A 7,232-nucleotide genomic window follows, 5' to 3' on the forward strand; every position below is an offset into this window, starting at 1 on the left:
CAGCCATAGGTTACTTGGTTTCTATGGGTAACAGTCGGCGCTCCACTTCATTCACATCTCCTGTGACACCAAACCTAAAGAAATTGCCCACCAATTCTCAGCAGCTAATAAGTAAAAAATTCCCTGCTCAAACACAACGAGGTGCTCGATTTGAAATATCTATACACGCTCCTTGATGTTTTGTTTTTTTTTCTTTTTAACCGTTTTTCCTTGTGAGACGCAGTGATTTCAATGATTCGGGTCTGCTGAGATCTGAAGTGAGGAGATTTAGTTAGAGAGAGCTTAACAGAATAGCTCAAGGTCAAGCCCAAACTAATCAGGCTCCTCATTTCCCTGGATGGTGTAATGAAGTAGAACGCTGACCCCCGGCTGACCCTGGGAATCTGTAGCAGGGAAAACTGGCTTGGAGACCAATTAGACAAAAGTAAACGGAAATAGTAAAACAGAGCAGTCATTTATTAATAAATATGATCTGAGTCACCCAAAAAAGCAGCTTCTAAGCACCTAAATGTGACTTTCTGTGGAAAGAATAGTTTGATATGTACACCAACTGTCATAAAACCTTAAATCTTTGGAGATAATAAGCTTCTTTTTGTCTGTATCCTAAAGATGATTTGACTGAGGGTTGATTACAACCTGGTTAGCTCTCCTAATTATCTCGTGCACTTGAGCTTTTAATGATTTCCATGATTCAATTATGCCTAACTGAATTCCTGTCTTCAATCAATTAAAGCCATAGCTGCATACTCATCCATCTTCCAATCAAGACATCGGGAATCCCTCCATCCATTCTCATTTGAGAAGAGAGTGGGTCAAACAAATTAACAGAGATCGCATCCATCCATGTCTTTTCATCTTTTTTCACATTTTCTAACCTTTCCTGTTAGTTTTACTTTGTGACTCTTGAGTGTCGTGAGGATTTGGAGTAGAGGCCGGAATCATCGGCTCATGTGTCCTCAGCGAAACAGGTTTTGTGCAGACTGTTTTCTTCTGAGAAGATTGAAGTTGAAGTCAAATACTTAATTATTATTATTATTTATCAGATACAGGAAACAATAGGAAAAGGAACAATATGGGTCTCCTACAAAGCGCGGGCCTGACCCTGACCTTTCATCTGCACCAACGACTGCTGTGCTTGTCATTAAAATATATTCAGCTGAAACCTTGAATAAATACAGTATAGACTTTTATCTAAAATCCCTTTTGTCCTGCTCCTCTCTGCTGGTTATTGTGATATCTAATGTGAGGGTGAGTGACAGCGGCTCTCTTCATCTCTCAAGAATGCTCTTGCACAGAGGCACATGCTTTTAAACATCAACACACACACATACACACACACACACACACATAGTTTGGCACCATCTGCTGGAACCTTGAGAAACATGTAGGAGAAATATTAAGCGTGAGAGGATATTTGTAATAAAGTAAACAATAAAATGACCACTGAAAAGTCTGAAACAAAATCCACAAATTGTTCCAGTAAGATCAAATGAACACAAATATATTCGCCTTAATAGCAGATTTGTTATTTTTGACAGAGGAGCAAAAGCGTGTTTGACTGATGAATGCAGCCTGTTCAGCCGGTTCACAGCCAAATTAGAGGAAGAAGAAGCACAGAAATGGTTGCCAAGGTGCCCAGATAGTCATTTAACCCTCATTGGTTGAGAGGGAAGCTGAGGGCAGCGCAGCCTTTTCACATGCTGCTCTTTCCATCCCCATTATCTCCTCTGTCTCATCCCCGCAACCACCAGTATGGTTTCCTTGAAAGGGTTTAGCATTCTTTTAAATGTAAATACCAGACTGTGCTCTTTCTGCGCAGACGCACAGGATGGTGCTGAAGATTAGGTTTGATGTTTTTATCACTGCAGTGGCTTTCTCTTGAGCAAAATCGTTTAACGGCAGTGCCAACTGCAGCGCGGAGCATTAGGGGTGTTTTGGTCACATTTAACATTGGGGAAGATCAAACACAAAGACAGGCCTACTGGACTGCAGCGGCCTTGTCCGAGCATCCCACAATGATGGACTCTGTGGTTAACACATGGCTGCAAACTTCAATCTCATCACTCAGCAGTGTTCATCATGTTACTGGGTGGCTTCAGATGTCTTCATTCTGAGGGCAGCCTCGGCTATATCTTTTCTCAGAGCCCTTGCATTTTTGGAAGGCGGTGAGTGTGCATTCCCTGGCACAATTTTCAATAGAGCTCCCCCTGGAGTAGCCGGGGAATGGCTATCACAACAATTACACTGACAGTTCTTTTCTAAAGTGCACTTGATTTATTTGATTTAGCTAAGATTAATGGCCCTGCCTCCTAGCAGGCCTGGCTGAGATGTGCACCACATCACAGACTTACTCCTACAGAAGCTCAGGTGTATGCTAACACAGATAATGAAATTGAATGAGATGTATGCACGCATCCAAACATATATACATATACTCACAAATCATATTTGACCGTATTTGATCTAACAAAAGCTTCAGCCTTTTTTCTGTTTGTTTTCTTTCCAGTTACCCCAGTCATACATTATCTTTAAGGAAGATTACAGTGGACATTTACTAAATAGGGACACCATCTTTGGAGGTCCAGTCCTGCCATGATTAAAATAAAAGCATCTAATCAAATTGAAGTTTATTTTCCATTTGTGTGCACAAAATGTACAAAATAACATTAAACTCAAAACTTTCAAATTTTTATTTTTTCACGTTTGAAAATGCAATAATTTCTGCCAATTTGAAAATCAAATTTTATTTTATTATTCAATGATCTCTTTTGTGAAATGTGGCAAAAGACAATTATCAAAACCACTGGGAAGAATATCCACAACATTCAGAATGCACCAATCAGAGGACACCATTCCACTGTTCTGGTTTCTGGCCACAGTTGCTTTGCCTGACATAATCAAATTTGGGGTTGTTGCACTGCCTGGCTTACTGCTGGTGTATTAATTTTAGTCTGGGTTGTCATATGGATATTCTTGTAGTGCTTCATTTATGTATGATTAAACTGTAGTATCCCGATTTAGGATGGCACTTATGCATTTATGCACCTTTTGTTCTTTTCTCACCTTTTGAAAGTGTAGTGTTGTATAGATATATAAAACGTCACACCCATTTTTGTGGTCCTCTTTACCCGGGATCTATGTGTATATAAGGAAGCTTTGCTTCTATATGAAGGCCAAGTCGACCGAAATGTAAACAATATGTACCCGCAGTAAACGGGGCAAGAAAAGACAGTCTGGGGTTGTTATATTGATTTTGTTGTAGTGCTCTATTTTTGATTATGATGAAACTGTAAGGGTTGTGCTATGCACATTCAGGCGATAGCAGAGATATTTTTACTGTTGAGATTTTCATTTTTTTCACCTGATTCTATTTTAGTATTGGCAGCCCGAGACTTCCATACCATCAAAATTAGTTACATTTTGTTCTACATAGTTATTTTGTGTGTCAATAACTATTTGTCTGTTTCACATACAGAGATACAAAAACACACATACAGAAGTACATACAGTAAACTGTATGCATACACAGAGAGCTTGCTGCTAGAGGGCGACACCTGCCCCTCTACTATGTGCCAGGAAGTGCTATGTCTGGCTGGTTGGCCGACAGTTGCCAGGCCAGCGGTCCGGTACGGTCCAGTGCGGTTGGCACTGACGCCTGCCCATCTGCCCGAGTTGACACGTTTGCTCCCACACCACTTGTCCAGGAGGACGAAATGTGCTATGGTGTCCTGGCAAAGCTCCCCGAAATGTCAACCTGGCGTGACAAACCCATGCCGGCCCCTTGGCCCTCGCAGGCCTGGTAGTGTGGGGAGCTGCCCTGGATCAGACGGGGAGCCAGGAACATGCCACGGTAACAACAATCACTGATCGACTACCGTGGCGCTACCATCTTGTCCTGGGCGGACAGAGCTTGTTCGGTGGGGTAGAGGATGACTGTTCTCATTACTGGCCCTGAACCTTACAAAACTTGGCTATTCACTAGTTGATAGAGGGCAGCTGGATAGAAATGAGACATCACCAGCAGGAAATGCATTAGGGGAACAGGCTTAGACCCTCCACAGAGGCGGTCCCATCCCATTAAAAATTGTTATGAATGAAACAAATTGTAACTTGGCTTCTGTTCTTACAAGCCAAAGACAATGGATGCAGAAGACAAACAACATGCGGAACATATTTTCTGCTGTTTGAGTGGATTTTCTAGGAGGTGCTGTAAGGGTCTGATGTTGGCTGACTCTGTCCTGCAGCCCTCTCAGGGCAGCAACTGTGAGTGGTCATTAACACAGGGAGCAGGCCATGCCAGGAGAGAGAGGAGTCTAGCGGTAGTTAACAGCCACTATCCAGTTAAATCCTCCTCCTCTGTGGTAAACAGGAACAACTACGGCATTCCTGCTGGTTGCCAAGGCTGTAAAAGCAACACATCATGTAAGACCTTTAGGAAAAAAAAGACATTGTTTTGCAAGCACAAAGGAACAGAATGGGGAAAGGTATATTTCTACTCCACTGCGCCTCATCGCTTACTTCTGCTGAATCTAAGGTTACGGCCAGGGCTGTCTGGCAGTTATCCATACACAGCGAATCATGGCATTTGAGTGTGTGCGCAAATGTGCGGGTGTACACACAGTGGAGCTGTGGACAGGTATGACAGGCTGACCTCCACATGTTACCAGAGAGAGTGTGCGGCCCAGTGTTACCTGTCATAACACGGGCTGTCTGGAGCCCCGGAGCACCAGCCTGACCAGGCCACTGGGCAGCCAGAAATAATAGAGACTGGCAAGAGGGCAATGAGGGGTCACACGGAGGGAGAGAGGAGGAGGAGGAGGAGGGGACAGGGACATATGACAGGAGGACTGGTGGAAGGATGAAGGCAAGAGAGTGAGAGGGAGAAGAAGAGAGGGAATAGAAATTTACTGTAGAGAGGAGAGCAGTGAGGATAATGATGTGGGAGCAAGTGGCTCAATCAAGGAGCAAAGAGAGAAGATAAAAGAGAAGGAAGGTAAGGAAGGTGGCTGCTGTTCTCCCTGCATATTACCTCCTTGAGCCTCTGAAGAGAGCTAGAAATTATGCTAAAGGCAGTGAGGGAAGAAAAGAGAAAATCTGACTCGTGCTGTCTGTGTTCTCTCTGTCTGACATGCTCAAACCAGAAAAATAAGCTTAATTTTTAACAAAACAGACCACCTCGCATCACTTTGTTTGTTTTGAAGCCCAGTTTATCTTTGCAAGTATGATGTTGGAGCGTTCTTGAGGTGTAACCACTGCAGAGCCTGCAGAGATGGAACAGCTGAATTCACTTAGGCAGGCTTGGCCAGCAATTAAAGTGCTGGATTAAGAGTGATTGCATTTTGTGTCCTGAGGAGGCGCTGCCTGCCATCTTGAGAGGTCTCATTAACATGGCTGCCGTGGGCTGTGCTGAACACTGCCACAGGCAGTTAAAAAATAATGGAGACATTATCAACCTTAATGTCTTGTACCTGGAGCGGAGAAGATTTTATAATCACTATTGTGATGGGCCACAGGCTGCCAGTTGTGCGAAAGGGAAAGGTTGGATGAAGATAACCCTTTTTCTGACCAGACCCCTGTGTGTTTTTTTGATCAGCCACTACACGTGGGGAGTCTGAGCAGCTGGATTTCATTAATTGAGTGCTGGCAGCGTTCTGCTCTGGCGGCAGGGGTGAGTCACACTGGTGGGATTGGTCTCTCTCTCCCTGATATCATCTTCCAACCATAACTACAAATAATTATTCACTCAAATCCATTACCGGGGGTCAATCAAGTTCCCCAATCAGTTCTAAAGTCCAATTACTGGCGCCAAGGCTCTATTCGCGCCTTCCTGCAGATGAAGGCCTGGCCCACAGGCTGCCCAGTAAATTACACATAGCAAACAGTGGAGTGTGCATGTGTGGGAGAGCGAGCCTCCTCAGGTGGGTAATAAAGCAGAGGTACATACCGGTCTCCCTGGGGCATTCTGACCGTACCATCTAGCAGGCTTCACCAGGTTAAGTAGAATTAGCCCATGCAATGAGACGCTCTTCGAATACCAACCACATCTCATCACTCTACAGGCTAGAGAGCACACAGCATACACAGCGCAGCCTGGTATTAACATCTATCTCAGCAGTTGATATAATAAGACATGTTGCCATAAGGGTCTTCTTATAAAGAGGCTGCACAGTGACCCATCAGAGCAGCATAATGAGTGGGGTGTTACATCTACAAGCACACATACACACTCAGGGCTTTGCTGTAGCTCTCCAACCCCATTAGTGTGTGGCTCCTTGTATCGTTTTGCAGCCGTCATGAGAGTGAGCCCTGAGCCTGGAGGAAATGCTTCTCACACACTCATCTGTCACTACAGAGAGACAGCAGTGCAGCCAGCCGAGTCGGAGCGGGTGGGCAACAAGGCAGGCAGTGTGTGCGTGACAAGGGATGGATGGCTTGTATGTATGTACAAGATGTGTAGGAGGTGAGCAGGACGGTGTTCATGTGTGTGTAAAAAAAAAAAAAAAAAAAAGAGGGGAAGGTGGGTGAATGTGTTGGTATGTGCTTATGGGTGAGGAGCAGAGCAAACATAGCAGTGACGGGTTGAGGCTTTGTGGATCAGCAGCCCATGACCGGTTGTCACACTACACACACACAAGCTCCCAAATCAGCCTGGTAGGAGGGCCAGTCTGACATTTCCCTCAGTGTCAGGCTTATCCTCACGCTCTGATCTGACCAGAAAACAACCAAAATATAACACTGACACTACCAACAACAAGAAAAAAAAACAAACGTCTGTCCGTGCTACAATATGCTTGACTTGTTTACTGACATTTGTAGCAGGCCATTGTTCAGTGCTCATTCCAGACTTTTGAGGTTTTGAAGGGGAAAAGCTGAGTTTTTGGACTGCAATTACAACAGTATGAGGGCATCGTTTTGTTTTGTCCTGAGCCAGGAAAGCATTTTGACTTCAGACTGCTGACACAAAGAAAGGCTGTCAATGTGAGCCCCTCCATTAAACATGAAAAAACCTCATCAAAGAGCCAGTCTCTGTCCTCTGCTTACATTCAAGAGATCCAGCGAAATGCTAAACACATGTGGATGGGCCCTGTGTTTAGGCTAAAATGGCTGAACACGATCCGGCAGCATTTGAGTTAATCTTCCTTAGTGAAACCGCATGGTGTTGTTTACACTGGAGACAACTGTGTGTGCATGTGTGTGTGTGTGGAGTGTCCAGAGCTGCAGGACTCACTGTT

This window comes from Thunnus maccoyii, chromosome 2, assembly GCF_910596095.1.
Source record: "Thunnus maccoyii chromosome 2, fThuMac1.1, whole genome shotgun sequence".
In the NCBI taxonomy this organism is placed as follows: Eukaryota; Metazoa; Chordata; class Actinopteri; order Scombriformes; family Scombridae; genus Thunnus; species Thunnus maccoyii.